The 20,447-nt window shown below is 40.2% G+C and overlaps 1 pseudogene; it reads left to right on the top strand.

The window, feature by feature from the left end:
• The first annotated feature begins 7,869 nt into the window (after positions 1–7,869).
• Positions 7,870–18,740, top strand: LOC109088571 (annotated as a pseudogene).
• Positions 18,741–20,447: the final 1,707 nt, after the last annotated feature.

Genomic DNA, 20,447 nt, shown 5'->3' with positions numbered 1-20,447 from the left:
ATGACAGGTGTGTCACAGCGTGCATCACGAGCCGTCAAGAGAGAGCGCCAGAATTCAATATTCCGCTTATCTTTGACTTTTTTTTAATGGATGGACTTAATTTTTTTTGTGACACTTTATGCTACAAAACCATGCTGGTTTTTTTACTACCAAGACGCAGTTTTTTGAGTGTAGGTTATTCCATAACGGATACAAACAATACTGTCCCCAAAGAACTGAGACGTAAACAAATGAATTACTATCTATATTACAACGTTATTGCTTCTTTGGACTAAAAGTGCTCTATGAGATGTCGTTCATTGGACACTTACCTTTCTAACTAAACCAGGATTTACAGCTGTGGATGTGTTTATGACTCGCTATTACAAGTCAAGTCAAGTCAAGTTGAGTTTTATTGTCATTCCGCTACATGTGTGGACATACAGTGGAACGAAATGTCGTACCTCACAGGACCACGGTGCTACATAAATACAAACATACAACAATGAAGTAAAACAGTATAAACCTATAAACAACTAACCTACTGACAGATTTTTACTATAAATATACAATATATAAAAATTTGCCTATACATGAGCTAAAAAATACTATACATATGCTTCACATAATACTATACCTATACACAACTTACCTACTGACACTGTTGAGACTAAAATTAGAAATACATGAGAATCACAACTTAGTCTCCTGAGGTTAGAAAGAGCAACCACAGAGCAATAAAATATTCCTATAATGGAGTCTTGATAGAGATTGCAGCAAGACAATAAAGAGATATTCTGTTTCTTCCACTACATTCTCTGTTTTGACTAGTTTTTTTTCTCAAATATTTCTCACGTCTCATTTGTGTCTAATTCCATTTCTCCTAAGAAATTTTAGGAGAAACATCTGAAATGCTGTTGATACTAAAATGAGAGATATATGATAAACTCATCTAAGTCTCCCCAGCTTAAGAAACCCTCTGAAGTCGATTAACGTGTATACACGTTGAGGCATTTTGTCCTGATAACCCAGAAAATAACTTAAATTACACTTTTAGTTTTGATCGTACAGATAAGAGCAATACATCAATCGAATCTGTAAAGGGTCTTCTTTTTTTTTGCAGACAGACATAATAACAACAAAACTTTGTGCATTTATAAAATAAAGATAACAAACAAGGAGTGCTGTCTGCAGACTTTGTCTGCGGTGATCTTCATTTACAAACGCGTCATTAAAATGAACTGTAACTCAGTGAATACTCAACGAAGAGACATGAGAGATATATCTATAGAAAGCCTAACATGTCTACTTTTAAACTGAGTAGGTGCTGCCGGAAACAAATATTCTGTGATAAAGTAATCCATATGAAAACAACGCGATGTCCGTTTTTCATGTCTCCCTTCATTATCTTCTAATGTGACCACGCCCCCGCGCTGAACACGCTATTCAGATTCTAATGTTTCACTGAAGCGCACGGCTTAAATACGCCCACACAACAGAAGACAACGCAGCGAGACTGTTCAAGTTTTTTTTATTTTACTGTTTGCTTCGCGATGAGAGGAATAAGACATAATTCACCCCAAAAAGATGTGATGTGGTTGAGGATTTGAGATTTGGATTTCCTCAGCAAAAAAGAATGAAGCACTTTATTCAGCAGAGATCATAAACATGAGTAAGTCTCTTTTTATTTATTTATATACTTGTACTAGTTTTCACATAACATATAAACATTTTACTAGTTAGACTTTTTCCAAACTATATTTCCTGACTAAATGTATAATCAAGTGAAACATCATGAAGTTTCAATAACAATATACACTACTATACCATTCAAAAGATTGATGTAAATAATATAAATGTAACAAATAAATGTAACTGTAACAAATGTAACAAGCAATGCTGTTCTTTCAATTTATCCCCCTCCCCAAAAAAACCTGAAAAAATATTCTCAGCTCTTTTCAACATTAATAATAATAATGATGATAATAACAATAAATGTTTATTTATTTATTTTTTTTTTTATTTTTTTTTTTTTTGTAGAAAATCAGATTGTTAAAAGGATTTCTGAAGGATTGTGTGACTGGAGTAATGATGGGAACAAATTCAGCTTTGAAAGTGAGCTTTGATTGTTCCTAATAAACTGTTTAACTGCACAAGTGGATATTAAATTGTGTTGTGGGATAATTAAATATATTCTAAATAAACCACAAACATAAAATTATATACATTTATTTTGTCCTCACATTCTTTCTTGTAACTCTTCCCCTCTCAGTGACACAGCTGACTGAATGGCTCATTATGCAGCTCATTATGTGGGTCTTTGTCTTCTCAGGTGTGAATCACAATGATATTCATGATAGTTGACGCCTACTCGCATATGAATTTTACCAACAAAAAGTGTCTTAGAAAATTTAAATCAATATGTTGTTTTCTGTGGGTGAGTAAACAAGATGATTTTCACATCATTTAGAAAGAAAAATTCTAGGCTACAAGCTCCAGTTCTCAAAAGTCCCGGGAACCAATGTTCTGCATGTGTTTTATGGCCTTATTCAAGTGATTTAACATTTTTAGTTTTTCCACTAACCACGCTAGGGCTGGGCGATATGGCCAAAATTTCATATCCCGATATAGCTCATTTGATATCCCGATAACGATATACATAACGATATAGCAATTTTTCTGTTAATTCAGTTTATGAATAGTCTATACAAAATTGCAATGTGGAAATGCAGTTTGAAATGATATACAAAACAAATAAAGGTAGTATGGACTAAATTTTTATTTTATTTAGAACCTTTTTTTCAAGCAAGACTGTTGGTAATGTTAACACCTGCCATTAAAATATTTCAACATATAGCAGCCAACTTTTAACAGTAACACCACCCAGACTTCTCTTGCAGCATCATGTAGGTGTAAAGATGTTTCCAAGTAGTATTCTTATAGAGCAGGCAATAGAAAGCAACCACAAATATTGATAATGGCCTGTCTATTCCTATTGGATATAAAAAAGTAGGTTTAAAGAGCATGGTGCAGGGCAAAATACCAAACGTAAACTTCAAAGTTTAAAGTGCAACAGCCACAAAGTCAGCCTCAATATAATTTTATAAAATCCAACAAGTGAAAAAAAACCTTTCAACTTTGAATGGTAGCAGCAAACAAAAATAATACAGGCCTACAGTCCTAGCCCCTAAAAATAAATGTTGGTTATAAAATACTACACACGGAGCCTTTAGGTTTAAAGTGTAGCTGCACAATGATTCGAATATTTAAGAGGTAAACCAAAGAACTTCAAGTAGGATGGGTATGAGAACATAAAGATTTGCCAAATCTAAGGCTTCTACAGGTTGAGTGCGAGGAATACAAGCTGGTCAACTCTTGCTGGTTTCAGTGCTGACCTCTGGCATGACACAATGTTCCCACTTGCACTGAAAGCCCGCTCTGATGGGGAACTTGTGGCAGGGATACATAAATATTTCCTCGCAAGCTTGGCCACTAGGGGAAAATGTACCTCATTTCTCTTCCACCATTCCAGTGGTTCTGTGTCTGAACCTGCTTCCATTAGGAGATAGAGGCTTAGCTCCTTTTCAATTGACTCTCTGTTTGAAAGTGGCTGGCTTTGCTGATGTTTTAAAGTAGCTGCTCAAACTCTTCTTTTTCTTCTTAGCAGGAACCTCCTCTCTCATCCTGACCTACGGCATCCTGACGGCAGTGCTGATGGAGCTGATAGAGGGACTGCCTCTGTTTGTTCAGCCACCAGCTTCTGTAGCTCTGCAGCAGCTCTTGTTTTGATGTAACCCACCCTCTCTTGTTTGATGTATGTTGTTTTGAATCGAGGGTCGAGAAGAGAAGCAATGTCAAGCAGGTCCTGGGTTGTCTGGTCATCATACTTTTCATTTAAGTATTTTAGTATGCCCTCTTTTATAGTCGTGGTGAGCTCAGTGTTGCCATCCTGATGCTTGAATATCTGGTTGTTGAACAGATGGAGGACGGGTTTCAAGTAGGAAACACTTGGGTAAAGCTCCCCAGACAAGGCATCTGTAAACTCCTTGAGAGGACTTCTATCACATAAAAAGACATTGTATCTTATGATTATGACATTTGTATTCCATAACTTTGATTTCATTTTCCTATAGTTTTTATAATTATGCTACAGTGCGCCCATTTCACTCGCATATGCGAGTAAATATTTTGGTGTGCGAACGTGGAAAAATATTTGGGCGCACTTGTGCGAGTGACAGGATTTTTCTATAGAAACAGCTGCAAATACATCATAATGAGGAGTGGCAGAGTAGGACAGAATTGTAAATGCAACGCATATGTTTGTTCATTAAAATGTATGAATTTTTAGCATTTAGTCATTTATTTGTAATAAACACTTTAAGCGGGCTATTTAAAAATTGTTATTTATATGTTAAATTATCTTTTTAAAACAAGCGCAGAGTGTTACAAAGTTGCTTTGTAATGATTTGTATCGTAAAAAGTGCTATACAAATAAACTTGAATTGCATTGAATTGAATTGTTAATATTGTGTGTGTGTGTGTGTCGAAAGAATTTGTCTGCAGCTGCTCAAAAACAAAACAACAGTCAAAAACCCCACTGTCCGTGTTTTTAAGGAACAGGCAATATGTAAAATATAGCAGGAGACATTTTAATTGTTTACTAATACGGTAAAACAGTTATTTTTAATGTCATTGTCTAGCTAGACAGATGGAGTTGACGACTGGCGATCTTCGCAGCGCCATCAGAGAGAAATGCACATTTCATACGAATTGCATTAGCAGCGTAGTCTGCTTTCTTTAGTTTTGAATTGTTCTGCCTAAAAGTAGACATTTCAAGCTATCTATATGTCTCAGGTCTGTGAGGCAATAGGCTACCTTATAGGCATACGCTGAGTTTCGGTTCATTATGAGACGAGCTCCAGGTTCGCCAGCGCCTCCGTGTCCTGATTATCTATTTTCTAATAGCCTATATTTAGCCTACTTCTTATTAAATCCAGACAATTTGTTGATGAAACATCGATTAAAATTAAGATACAATTAATAAAAAAACAAAATTAAATTTAAAGACAGACTTTGGGCTTTCAGTTTGAAGTCTCTTCTGTGAAAGTTTTAAAACATTATTTTAGTGCCGCTTTAGAGCGCTCACGTCCTTAGGCGGAGAACTAGTGCTCTGTTGGGTTGCCTTCAGGACAGGTTTGGGAACCACTGCTCTAAGGTATTACTGACTGTGTACTGAAATATATTTGTATTATTTTTATATCGATTTAGAGATTAAGCACTCACCAATAGCTAGATGAAGACGGTGGCCAAAACACTGTAGGCGTGTCATTTCATTCAGCTGAAGGGCAAGGATGTTGTTGGTGGCATTGTCAGTAGTGACACAGACAAGGCGATCCTCTTGCAGTCCCCACAATTGAAGAGATTCTCTGAGTCCTTTGGCTAGCATTTCTCCAGTGTGGTCTTCCGGGAAATAACTTGTCTGTAAACAGCGGCTGCAGAGGTTCCAATCTTGGTTGATAAAGTGTGCCGTCAGGCTCATATATGGATGTGTCGTTTGGCTCGACTACATATCTGTAGTTGTAGCGTAGAACATCCCCTTGTGAATCTCTGCCTCCACTTTGGCCCGACATGCATCATATAAATCAGGTAACACAACTTTAGTAATGTGTTTTCGGCTGGGCATTTCGTATCTCGGATCGAGTGTTTGCACCAACTCACAAAACCCGCGTTTCTCGACCGTGTAGATTGGAACCATATCTTTGCATATATGCTTGGCAACAGCAGACGTGATCTCCTTCCATCTGCGGGAGCTATGGCTATATGGTGTGCCACGCGTAAAAGCCTGTTGCAGCATCTGTGTCTGGAGTTTGTTTTGAGCGCTTACGCCACCACTCGATGCTGCTTTTGCAGTTTTTGCTCGTTGACTCTCTCTGTATTCTTTTTCGTGGTTCTTGCGCAGGTGATAAAATAAATTAGTAGTGTTGGAATCCGTTGTTGGCACTGGGAGCCAGCAAACTTTACAAACAACTGTTGTCTGGTGTACGTCGGTCTTCTTATATCCAAACCATGTCCATGCAACAGAAGTCGCCCCTCTTTTAGGTACAAGCTCCTCGGTTTGGGTTGGCTGGTCACCTTGTTGAGCATTACCTTGGTCTGAACCGCGTGTACTACCGTCTTCCTCCATGTTTGTTTATGTATTGCAGCGTGCATGGGCATGCCACGGCGTGAGGTGCATCTTGACGTAAAATTCTGCCGTAAACGCCTTATCGTGGCGTAAATGATAGAGCCTTATATAAAACGATAGACATTTTCTATCGTCCAGACGATATATTTCGTCATATCGCCCAGCCCTAAACCACGCATAACATTTTTTTCCTCAAAAACACAATCATGTACATACATGCTGCTCACATATTATTATAGCCCAGTTTGTGCTGATTACAGTGAGATTAGACTTTAGCCATTTAGATGTTTATAAGAAATTGAAAAAAACACAAATGTCAGGGCATGCCAAAACTTCTCCAGGCCCAAAAAATACCCTTAGACTCCAGAGGGTTAAGAAAAGGAACCACCGAGCAATACATTTTTCCTATGGGTTCACATATTATCACAGTTCATTCGCTAATTGGAAAATGGTAGTAAGATATGACAAGAACTCGGAGTTCCCTTTCAAGGAAACTTCGAACTGCGTCCTCTATGGGTCGCTATGGGGAACGCCTTGTCATGACCCTGAAGCATACACTGAAAAACACGACAAACACGAAAAACGACAGCCCATGATGTAACTACCGGTGCGACTATAGTATAAATAGGCGGTGGGAAAACATGTCATCCTCTTCCTCGTCTTCACTGACTGTTTTATTTGAAGCATGCATTTTGAACGTGGTAAGAGCGATCTTTATTCTATCATCATGGCGGGCACTAGCAAAACGTTTAGAGGATGCGTTATTTTACACCTGATAACACACAATCTCTGCATTTTTTGTTTGGGCGAAGAGCATGCATGTCCTTGAGGGGGCAATTTGCGTGCAAGTTGAGTGTTTTCTGATGAAAAATCTCCGCTCTCGTTTGTCTCTCCTTTCAAGGAAAGAGGAGCAGCCATCTGCTTCCTGTGGTTCAGGATCCGCCGCTGCTGAGCCACGGAGGATAATGAGCTTGTAGGGATCGCAGGCAGATCTGGCCGATGAGTTTAAAGAGGGGCTTTTCCTCTCATGCTCGTTGGCTGTGGACGAGAGAGAGCCACTGGAGGATGATGTTATTTCTCTAACATTGTCTGATCCAGGGGCCAGTGCTCTACTGGGTTCGCCACAGGAAGAACAGGAGATGTCTGAGGATGGTGAAGAAGCTGAGGCTGAGCCTTCCCAATCCTCCTGCCCTGCGTATGACAAGCTGTTGGAGGTTATGGATCATGCCATGGCGAGGCTGGCCTTACCATGGAAGCGGGCTAGGAAAGTGATGCCACGAGGTCGTCTCGATGAGCATTATCTTTCTGACCATAGCCCTCCAGCTTAGGTGAGCCTTCCATTTCTTCCTGATCTCCATACAGAGATAGAGAAGGAATGGAAGAGGCCATTTTCCTTATGCATCCATTGATTACAGCATACGAGTTATGCCAACATTGAGGCGACCGCTATGAGAGGATGCCCCCTGTAGAAGAGACGCTGGCTAGCTATCTCTCTATGGGTGAGACATCCTTCTTAATACTCCCTCCTTGCCATCTAAGCCCCTTCATGATACATTTTGCTTAAAAGGCAGGGCATACGCAGCAGCAGGTCATGCTGTGGCTTTGTTGCACATGATGGCGGGGCTCCAGGCATATCAGGCTGATCTACTGAAAGAGCTGGATAAAGGTGAGGGCTACTCCATGCTACTAAGCAGGTCGCATCCGCCATGGGCAGGTCTATGGTAGTAACGGAAAGACATCTCTGGGTGAACCTGACCGATATCGGGAAGAAAGAAAGTGGCTTTCTTCTTGATGGTCTGGTTTCACCTTCCAAACCTTTCGGAACCTCCATTGAGAAGGTGGTCGAGAAGTTCAGGGAGGCGAAGGAGCACTCAGCGGCCTTTAAATCCTTGATTCCACAAAGGGAATCGCGGGTCAAAGGAAGCTTGGCAAGTCCTAAGGGATGTGATCCAGACAAGGCATCAGCGCTTTCGTCCAGATCAGAGTGATACTTGAGTATCTACTCGTTCCCTTTGGGGGTTTTACATCTGCCCTTATCTTCCCCTTCCTAATTCCCCTATAACCACCAGCTCTCCACCTGACCGAGTTTAGGTGGGAACTTCCTGCATTACAGTTACCTGTGTTGGACCTATGATGTTTTGGTTGGTTCTACGGCTTCATAGTGACCACCTTACTGTACAAACAGTACAAAGAAAACAACAATCAACATGCAGAAATTGTGGTGGCTCTTTTCCACATACTGGTGGACAATCAGCATGTACAGCTAGAGGTCTGTCACACAAATCATGCGACAAACCAAATCATTTTGGACGTTCTTGTTTCAACAAACTACACACAGAACAAGACTACAGAAAACACAAAAAACCATGACAAAAACCTAATATAACACAAAAGGTGAGAGCAATATAGATCAAAGAAAACAGTACACCAATGGACCTGGAGTCAGCTGTGACCTCAAGTACAGATGATAAATACATCTACGTCTTGCAAGCACCTTCAAACATCAAACAACCAATGACAAAAGTGTGGATATCTCAACAACCTCTGGACGATACTGGAGCCACAGTCAAACTTCTTGACCACAATGCCCATGACAGAATAAAAATGTTGACAAAACTGGAACCAACAAACAAGAAAATACCATGACAGAATATAAATGTTCTGTCCTGAAGGCAACCCAACACTCCGGTTGATGTTTCAGCTTATGGAATATCCACTGAAGCAACTTTCTATGTGGTTCAAGGAGATCATGGCTTTCTGATCAGTCAAAAAACAGCTTCAGAGCTGAGACTCATTCACATTGTTTACTATCAGCGCATGCTAAAATACCCAAACATTACGAAGGGCATTGGAAAATTGAAAAACATTCAAGTTAAGCTACACATTGATGAGACTGTCAAACCTGTCACCCAACCACATCATCGTATCCATTTCCACATCCGAAAAAAGGTGAAGAAAGTAATGCAGCTCCTTGAGGATCAAGGCATCATAGAAAAAGTGGAAGGTCCAACACCATGGGTCTCAACCATCGTTGCAATGCCCAAGCCCAAAAATCCAGAGAAGATACGTATCTGTGTTTGACATGCGCTTGCCAAACCAAGCCGTACACAGAGAGATACACATTTCACCAACGGTAGATGACATCATCCACGATCTCACTGGAGAAGTGATGTTCTCTAAACTGGATCTTAACTCAGGCTATCACCAACTTGAATTAGCACCTAAGTCCAGATATATCACAACATTTTCAACCCATGTTGGACTGAGAAGATGTACAAGGCTCATATTCAGCATCTCATTGGCAGCTGAAGTTTTTCAAAATACCATCCAACAGGGAATCCCTGGAGTCAGACATTTCAGTGATGACATTCTGGTGTATGGCACCACAGCAGATGCCCACAACAGATCTCCTGAAGCAGTCTTTCAACGATTACATGAAAATAACCTGACAATCAACAAGGACTAGTGTTGTCAAAAGACCCGGTACTTCGGTACCAAGTCGGTACTAAAAAAATGAAAATGTCACGGTACCAGGTTTCTTTAAGTACCGGTGGTACCGAGTACCCGCTCAATCCGGTTCTTGATGCATACAGTGCTATGATTTCCACGAAGCAGAAAACGAGGACGGAATCTCAAAATCCAGTCATGAAAATGAAAGTTACATTTTAATATGGACAGTCACGCAATTTGTCAAAGTAAGCATACATTAATCAAATCAAATCTCCATATGGACCAGTATCTGTAAATGTTCTGCATGTCTCTGTGTGAGTGAATGAATGGCAGAGACGTGCAGGTTTGTTTACTACATAGACTGAAGCGCGTGACGCTTGCAGTAATTTCAGCATCTGCGTCTCAATGAGAACATAAATACATAAACAACATCACCAGAACTGTTCTGAGTCACTTCACAAGCATTTTACCATTTCATTTGAGTAAAACCAGTTTCAATTTAAAGGTATTCACGGCAACCCAGGGTTTCCCACACATTGATTTATTACAATATCAAAACTGACCGCCACACATAGATTTTCCAAAAGACTTTGACTTTATTGAATAAACATGAGCACTGCACGTTTCAAAATCAAAAACCGATGTGGGTGTTTTTATATCACTGTATTTCAGAAGGAAACCGACTGTTTTTAGAAAATTTTCGATTTCATTTTCATTTCATTTTGCATGTAATGCTTGATAAGGCAGCGTTTGTGAGCTCAGGTTACCGGAGAATCCTGAATCTCTCCCGCTCTTAAAGCGCCTCCTGTTGGCAGAAAATGAATTTGCATATATATATGTATATATGGGGCAGGGGAGTGTAAGGCTGTGGGAAACACTGCAACCCGTCAAAATAAAAGTTCATTCAAGGCATTGTGCTAGAAATATTATTATTATTTAGTAGAATGTATGTGATACTGCTACTACTGTTGAAGAAATCAATAAAACTTTATTTTTTAAAGAAATAAATCACACAATATTTCTTCCATGTTTTAATTTTAATAGCAAATCTCCTTTATTTAACAAAAAAAATTAAATGTGTTTAAATTTCATTAATTAAAAGACAAATTAAATTTGGGTGAAACTTGTTTACTGTTTTTCATAATTATATTACTTGTAGAAAAACTTTAAACACTATTGTAAATAAGTATAAAGAATGGCATTGGTTTTATTTTTAGTGCTAAAAAGTGTTTTTTTTTAATTAGCATATTTTTGTGTTTTGCTTTGGTACCGAAATTGGTACCGAGAACCGTGGATTTTCACTGGCATCGGTACCGAATGCTGAAATTTTGGTACCGTGACAACACTAACAAGGACAAATTTGAATTTCACTAAACATCCCTGGAGTTTTTTGGATATGTATTCTCCAATCGTGGCATCGCACCTGACCCCCCAAAAATTGAGGCAATAACCTGTATGCCACCTCCACAAACCCAGAGTGAGGTAAGAAGCCTCCTAGGAATGGCCAATTACAGTGCAAGGTTAATTTCTGACTACTCTTCACTCACACAACCTCTGAGGGAACTCACAATGAAGGACTCTGAATGGCTGTGGGGTAAAAAGCAAGCAGATGCACTGACAACCCACAAAGAAATACTGGTCAAAGCCCCTGTAATGAGCTACTTCTATCCTGAAAGAGAAACCAATGTCATTGTTGATGCCAGTCCTGTCAGCCTTGGCGCTATCTTGGCACAGAGAGACAAAACCACTAATCACACCAATATTGTTCCTTATGCAACCAGGGCATTGACCCCAGTTGAACAGAGGTACTCTCAAATGGAAAGAGAGGCTCTTGCTATCGTCTGGAGCTGTGAATACTTCCATCTGTATCTTTATGGTGCTGAATTCAACATGATCACAGACCACAAACCTTTAGAGCTAATTTTTAACAACCCTAAATCAAAACCGACAGGACGAATCGAGAGATGGGCTCTAAGACTCCTGCCTTACAAATATAAGGTCATTTACAAAGCAGGGAAGACAAATTCGGCTGACTATATGTCTCGCCATCCACAGCAACTCCACAAGACCTCCATCACGCATGAAGTTGAAACAGAAATGCATGTCAACTTTATTATAAAGGGGCTTTATTTATGTCTGATCTGAAATCATTCTACAATGTCAGAGAGGAGCCTACTGTCCTGGATGACAGAAGTGTACTTCTGAGAGGACACCGCATCATTATGTCAAGGGCCCTTCAGCACAGAGCACTTGATCTCGCACATGAAGGCCACCAGGGTTTAGTAAAACAAAACAGCTGCCGAGAGAAAAGGTCTGGTTCCCTGGAATAGACAAGCGGGCAGAACAACTAATATCAGCCTGCACTTCCTGTCAAGCATCAATTACTTACAACAAACATCAACCGCTCCAGATGTCAGAGTTACCTGAAGGTCCATGCCAGAATGTCTCTGTTGACTTTTGCGGTACATTTCCCTCTGGCGACTATCTTCTAGTTGTTCTGGATGAATACTCTAGATTCCCCATTGTAGAGATAACACCATCAACATCCGCACATACAGTCATTCCATTATTGGACAAAATATTCTCCACAGCAGGCATTCCCAAAATAATGAAGTCTGACAACGGCCCTTCGTTTTCCAGTCAAGACCTTGCTAACTTCACAATTCACCTTGGTATTCACCATCAAAAGATCACCCCCTACTGGCCTCAAGCCAATGGTGAGGTTGAGAGATTCATGAGAACCCTCAAGAAAGCAATATCAACTGCCACTGTTGAATGAAAATCATGGAAACAAGAACTCCACAAATTTCTGAGAAACTATAGAGCAACACCTCATCATAATACTGGGACGTCCCCTGTTAAACTACTTTTTGGCAGACCCATTAACATTAAACTACCAGCTTTACACAGTCCAGTGATTAATGACACACTTCGACAAACAGATAGCTCCAAAAAGCAAAAGATGAAACAATATTCTGATAACACAAAGAAAGCTTCACATTCTGAGTTCAGTGTGGGTGATTCTGTTCTCATTCATGAAAGGAAAACGGGAAAACATGACACCCTTCAACCCAAAACCTTACAAAGTTATAAAAACTAGAGGTACAATGATTATAGTGCAAATAGGGAAACGCACTGCAACCAGAAACATCTCTCATCTAAAACCTCTTAAACAATGCACATCAATTCCACATGCCAGCTCCACTGATGATGAGATGGATGGATGATGATTACATAGAGTGAGACAAAAGCTAAACATTTTGAAGAAACACTGAGTTAAGTCGAGGACAAGTTTGTTTTAAGTCCTCCATTACCATGCTAAATTCATTTTACTTGAATTTTATTTCATATTTCATGCTTATACTCAGGGTGAATTAGTATTGACATTATAATTATTATTTTATTTTTCTAAAACAAAAGGAGGGATGTAATTTCGTACCTTACCTTTAAGAAAAGTGTTTTCCCAGTGTGCTGTGCTTTGGAGTGTGGTTAAGGATGTAGTGTTTGAGGATGAGAAGCAAGCAGTAAAGAGAGAGAAATTTGTACTTCACACAGTTGTTGGTCTGAAGTTATTACACTATTTAAATGTTTATTTCTGTTCTCATATCAGATGTGTATGTATGTAGGTAAGTATGCATGTATGTATGTACCAGGAGCACCTTAATTTTTTTTTTTTTTTTTTTTTTAATAAAATAAAAATTCCTTGTGTGTTTGCACACACCTGGCGAATAAAGCTGATTCTGATTCTGGTGTGATAAAAGATTTGATGTAGTATGTTAATTCGTTAGTAAACATATAAACTTTTTGCATTGTAATATTGAAGAACAGGATGTACAATTTCGACATGGAAAACAACCTTGTATATATGTTTTCTTGTCATTACGCACTATATCTGATCTAACTAGCATATGTGCCAAATTTGAAGATCTGTTGTAAGTAAACATCAAGGTTGTTTGAAAAAATAAAACATAAAGAAGGTTTTGAAGCTAAAATGAACCAATATTTATTTACAATAGATTTAATCTGATGGCTATTTTTGAGTAGGTTGAAATGTAATTTACTGAAAATTGTTTCTTCTGGTGTTTTTTATTATATTTTATTTATTTATTTAATAGTTCAATAACTGAAATTTCTCAGATTATTTTACATTTTCAACTGCTGAATGAAACCAAGTTTGTGGATAATCTCTTGAACAAAAATGATTCTTCAAAATTGCGGATTGTTTCTCAAATTCCTCTTCTGAATCACAAATAGGTCTAAGTCTATAGAGTTGACTTAATGGTAACCCACCACCTGTGGGTCATTGCTGGCCTTCATATAATCATTAGCCGCGTTTCCACTGTCGGGCCAAAAGCGGGCGTGCTAGTGCGTGCCAGGGCCAGTCGCGTTTCCACTGTCACTTCCGGGGCTTGATCGTGCCTCGTCGGGGGCAACGGCCAGGGTTTTTTGGCCCGACGAAAACCTTGGGCCAAAGCGGGCCAGCTGGGGCTAGAGGAGTGGTTATGAACAAAGGCGGAGTTTCTCCGCGTCTGGAGTGCGTCAGAGCCGCGGATCATTTCATAAAGCTACAGCTATAACACTAGCATTAAAAACTTTTTAAAATAAGTTAAGCTCAAAACTCACTTTCAGTCAGCAGTGAGTGTTTGAAATAACTTGATCCGATGTGGATTATAATCACCATAAAAGGCAGAAATATTTATAAGCGATGCAAAAGAATATGCACACTAGGTATTAACGTTACCATAGTAAACATGGTAAATGTGACTGTTTGAAGAAATCAGAAGTCAGCTTCTATCACAATCATGTAGTAACATATTTTATCTGTCATAAGAGTTTAGCTCCACGTAGCCTGTGTCATAAATGTATAATAGCCTAATGGTTTTTGTTCGGGAGCTTTTATAAAAATATAGAAATTATTGTTCATTTTAAATGTGATGTATGTGACTACGAATAAACAGAAACAGTCTCGACTGAATAAGCAGGCTATTTTCATAACCCTTTCGGCGTTAAAAATAAATAAAATAGAATAGAAATACATTTATTTCTGTGACAAATTTCAAGCCTGATAAATTAATTCATTATGCTCAATGTATCACTTATAATAAAACATAGATGCTTTTGAATTTACATTTTTAACAAAGCATGCAAACAAACGGACGCTTTTATCATGTTCGTTTTGTGATGCATGTTCCAGTGATTTATTTCTTATTAGTTTTCTGTTAACTTCTCTTTGTTGGTGAAATGATTGGATTGCATGATGTTGTTCCTGAGAGGCGTGTAAAGGGCGGGTTTTAGTGAAGCGCAGCGGAGCTTCTGGCCCGACAGTGGAAACGCAGCACTATTTTGACCTCGTGCTACTGGCCCGAGGCTATTAGCCCCGCCCGGCCCGTTTTAAGCCCTGGCTCGCACTGGCCCGACAGTGGAAAAGCGGCTATTGAGTTACTGAGATCTTGTCACACTGATGAAGGTAGCAAGCCGAAACGTCTGTTATTTGTATTTATCTCCTGTTTAAAGGGGGGCTACAATGGTGTTTCATGTATTCAGTTGTTCACAGTGTTAAAGAGATGGATCCTCATACTAAACATGGCCAAAGTTTAAAAAAATAATTTGGACGAATGACGGAGAATTTCTGTGCCGAAAATATTACTTCCGGTTAGATACAAGTTTCGGCTGTGTTTTTTTTTTTTTTCGATTGTGGATTTGATGACGTAGTCATTGGTGGAACTCCTTATATGAGCATTTCTCTGGGAAAAGCGTGCCAACGCACACGTCGACCAGAGGAGAGTGAGACCGCGCTCATCAACGCACTTCATTTGGAAATCCTTGGCAGCGCTGCATAGGACTTGTTTGAAAATGTCTCCAAATAAGTGTGTTTTTGAATGTGTTTGGATGAAAACCATGTTCAGCTTCCCAAAGAACCCAGCGTTACATGAACAGTGGATGCAGTTTGTTTTTCCAGGACAGCAACAGAGTGTAGCAAGTGTATTTGTGTGTTCTCGTCATTTCAGTGACAAATGTTTAAACAAGCACATCGTTTGCTATCTGTAACAATATAAAACTTCATATTCACGGGAAGAAGGAGGCGGGAACCGGCGAATACTCAAATAAAACTTTAATAACCAAATAAACATAAAAAGGCGCGACAGCCCCTCACGGGCAACTGCCGCGCACAAACAAAACACAAAATAAAACTCAGGCCTGGTCCTCTCTCGTCCTTTACTGTCGTCGCTCCTCTTTTATATCCTTCCGATCTCCTCCGTGGGACTCGAGACCGGTGAGTGGAGCAGGTGTCGCTCATTTCCCAATCACTCCACCGGCCTCGCTCCGTTCCCACGGCTCTCGGCCCCGCCCCACTCATCACATACCCCCATCGCCCCTCGCAGGCCGGGGGGTACTCCCGAGACTGCGCTCTACTAATCCCACCCCCCCCATCGCTCACGGTGACCTGCGGGAACCTGGGGGTAAGGACAGACGAGGCGAGAGAAAAGGAGATGGAAGGATGAGGAGCGACGGGAGACGAGAGGGGGAGAGAGGAGGAAAAAAAAAAATTCCGGTTCCCAGACACACTGCCGCTCGGCCCTCCACCAGCTGTGTGAACTCCTCCGCAGTGCCTGGCGGTGGCACTGGACGGCCCTCGGCGGACAGCATGACACTCCTCCGCCGCCCGGTGGACGGCGACGGCTCCTCCGGTTTTCGGCAGCCAGCAGGAGTCCCCCGTTCCCTGCTCCTCCCCATTCTTGGCGGATGGCAGCAGGCTCCGGCCCCCTGGCGAATGGCGCCGACTCCTCCGCTCCCTCACGGACGGCAGCCGCCCCTCCACATCGCGGACGGCCGGCAGCGAGTTCGTCCGTCCCCGGCAACTCACTTCAGCCCACCGCCTCGTGCGTCCACGCCGCCAGAATGCTACGCCCTGCTCCATGGCACCGCGGATTCACCCCAGTGGCAAGGGATCTTCGGCAGCGCGTCCCTCCTTCCTCCCGGGTTTCGGCACCAGTGTAACAATAAAAACTCCATAATTATGGGAAGAAGGAGGCGGGAACCGGCGAATACTCAAATAAAACTTTATTAACCAAATAAACATAAAAAGGCGCGACAGCCCCTCACGGGTGACTGCCACGCACAAACAAAACACAAAATAAAACCCAGGCCTGGTCCTCTCTCGTCCTTCACTGTCGTCGCTCCTCTTTTATATCCTTCCGATCTCCTCCGTGGGACTCGAGACCGGTGAGTGGAGCAGGTGTCGCTCATTTCCCAATCACTCCACCGGCCTCGCTCCATTCCCACGGCTCTCGGCCCCGCCCCACTCGTCACACTATCAAAACATGGAGCGGTCCCAATGATAAAAGACCCCATTCATGTAAGTACAACTGCATCAGATTTCTGCTGGAATTTTTGCTGGAAATCAGCACATAAGTGAATTTATGTTAATGAAAAGAACACAAAACGTCAGTATTATAGCTCCGCCCATGGCACACCTCCAGGAGCTCGGCTTTTTCCGGAGAGAATCGGACAGCTGTATTTTTCTTTCATAAATATGATAAAACTAAAGACTTTTTGGAGATATGAAGGATGCAGTACTGCTCTATGGGTACTCAAGATTAACATGAGATTAGGTGAAACTGTGTATATTATGTACATTATAAAGAAAATTTTAGAGTGCAGACCTGGAGTAACATTTAAAATAAGAAATAGGTCCTTGCACCTACAAAAGCCGTGAGAGAGTGCAGTGACTGTTGAGACTGGATTATTGAACTAATTGAAATTGATTGTTGTAAATATAGAAAGCAATGTGTTGAATTCGTTATATTGAAGCAATATGTTCAAAACAGTGATGCTACTTGTATAGTAGTGATGAATTGCTTTTGTTCCTTTTTTTCAGGTTGTTTTGGATAAACAATGCATAAAACACATAGTGGATTAGGAATAAATCAAAAAGAATCTGAAAAATGATGTGGTTAATATTCTCTGCTTTTGTTGTTGTTTGTTTGTTTGTTTGTTTTTGTTTTTTTTCTTGCAGATTAGCCATTTTTCCACATGTACATGCCTGAGTAACAGAAAAAGGTATCCATCCTTCTTCAGAATAATTCCCAGTGATAATTACCAAAGTAGAGCACTGGCTCAACTTGTCAAGCACTTTGGCTGGACCTGGGTTGGGACAGTCAGGAGTCACAGTGACTGGTAATAATGGCATTGCAGCATTTAAAGGACAGCAACACAAGGGGGATTTGTACTGAATACTCAGAGGACCAGTTCCTAACGACAGTGGAAGTAATAAAGAAGGGCACTGCCAAGGTGGTGCTAGCTTTTATCCCATTAGGAGATTTTGTTCCCCTCCTGAAAGTAATTGCACAACACAACAACACAGGGCTGCAATGGGTTGGCAGTGAATCCTGGATCACTTCTCAAACTCTTGCAGGAGCAAAGGAATACCATTTTCTTTCTGGAGCTGTTGGTTTTGCTATAGCAAATGTAAAACTTGTGGATCTGCGAGAATTCTTAGTGAATGTGGACCCTCATCAAGAACCAAACAATGAACTGTTAAAAGAATTCTGGGAAACGGCTTTTCAGTGTACTCTGAGGACCAGTAGCAGTGATGGCTGTACTGGCTCAAAGAGACTTGCAAAGCTGCTAAATGAATATACTGATGTGTCAGAGCTAAGAATAGCAAATAAAATGTACACTGCAGTGTATGCTATTGCACATGCACTACATAATATATTAAAAGACATTAAATCCTCCACCAACAGCAGCAAAGGAGAATGGCCTGCACCACAAAGGGTATGTGAAGAACAAAATAAGATTAAAAAAAAAAAAAATCAAACAAATTAAAATAGAAATAATGGATTAATCTTTTCAGGCTTTAGAGTATATGGGTGGTGTGAAATTCAGCATCAAAACAGGTGGAGAAATCTTCTTGATGCAAGTGGTGATCCAGTGGTGAGATATGACCTGGTGAACTGACAGCTGAGAATGAATGTCTGCAGTTTAATCATGTGGGTGTCTATGACAGCTCACTGCCTTCAGAGAAACATCTTCAAGTCAATCAGGAACATGTTCTGTGGGCAGGGAACAATGGAAAGGTACATAGATACTAGCACATTATTGAGGGCATGTGAAATATGATAAAATCATGAAAAGACAGGCTTTGAGAAGAACAAAGACTATATGAAACCAGAGTGGAAAAATTACACTGAAGAAAAAAAAAAAAAAAATATATATATATATATATATATATATATATATATATATATATATATATATATATATATATATATATATATATAGTAGTAAGTGGAGAAAGAGCTGGCCCCCTGGAACTAGGAAGGCTGTGCAAAAAGGACAAACTGTCTGCTGTTATGACTGTATTACATGTGCAGAAGGACAAATCAGTAACGGCACAGGTAAAACATATGGTGGGTAATTCTCATTAACCAATTGACTTCATCATGTACTTTCCATTTAGTATTCTTTCCTTGAAATTTCTTCACAGATTCTAGTGACTGATTTCCTTGTGATTTGGAGTAGTGGTCAAATGAAAGCAAAGACAGATGTGTACTGAAAGTGGCTGAATTCCTTTACTGCACAGAAATCATGGAAATTATGTTTGTTTTTTTCTCCTTCATTGGGGTGTTACTAACAAAAATTGTTTCTTTCTGTTTTATTTTCATAAAGAAACGCCTATTGTCAGAGCCAACAACTCAGAGCTGAGCTTCCTGTTGCTCTTCTCATTGGCTTAGTGTTTTCTCTGTTCACTTACTTTCATTGACCGACCCACTGAGTGGTCCTGTATTTTGCGTCACACAGCATTTGGGATCACTTATGTCCTCTGTATCTCCTGTGTTTTGGGGAAAACTACAGTAGTTTTAATGGCCTTCAAGACTACACTTCCAGGAAGTAACATCATGAAATGGTTTGAGCCTCATTAACAGATACTCAGTGTTGTTTCCTTAATGTTAATACAGGTGACTAAGGGAAGTGACAAAACACTACTGCGTGATTCTGTAGCCAGAAAGCCCGTAGTGTGGAGTGTATTTCATATGCTCCATACTATGTATCTTCCTGAAGTCAGGTATACTATTATGTAATTGTGTTAAACACATTGTGCCTACAGAGCACACTGTATAGTTGTTTGTGCTTCTACATGTACACATTGGCTAGTTAAGTTTATTCTCTAAAACACCTGAGTGCTTTGCTATGCATTTTAGACCATGTGTCTTAAATTAGGATAAGTCAAGTCAAGTCAAGTCAAGTCAAGTCTGCTTTATTGTCAATTCTTCCACATGTACAGTACATACATACAGAGAATCGAAATTGCGTTACTCTCAGTACCCTGGTGCATATAGATAGCACTAACAGTAGAGCCTAAAATCTAGATCAAATATAAAATATAAGATACAACTATACAATAAGGGAATGTAAAAAAAGACATAATAAAAAAAAAAAAAAAAAAAAAAAATATGGTTAAATAAAAGCAGCGCAAGGCACATGGCAGATAGAGTGCAAACCAATGAACAAACAGTGCAGATAAAAAGATTTTTAGTGCATAAAAAATAGCTTATTCAGTCTGGGCTCAAGAGCAGTTATTTTATTTAAACTGACTGATGAGTAGGTAGAATGACGTCACTTCCATAGTGAATGAGGTAGTGAGCAGACCAATGCTGCACAAAGTGACTGGTGCATGACATCGTATGTTAGTGGAAGGACCTGGGGATGTGGGACCTGGGGGGGGGGTACTGTGGTGTTGTCGGTCCAGGAGAGGTCCTCTGTGATGTGCACACCCAGGAACTTGGTGCTGCTCACTCTCTCCACAGTCGCACCGTTGATGGTCAGTGGA

The sequence above is a fragment of the Cyprinus carpio genome, unplaced genomic scaffold (genome assembly GCF_018340385.1).
Source record: "Cyprinus carpio isolate SPL01 unplaced genomic scaffold, ASM1834038v1 S000006739, whole genome shotgun sequence".
Lineage (NCBI taxonomy): Eukaryota > Metazoa > Chordata > Actinopteri > Cypriniformes > Cyprinidae > Cyprinus > Cyprinus carpio.
Note: the sequence above shows the minus strand (reverse complement) of the source record. Positions and strands in the feature narration are given on the sequence as shown.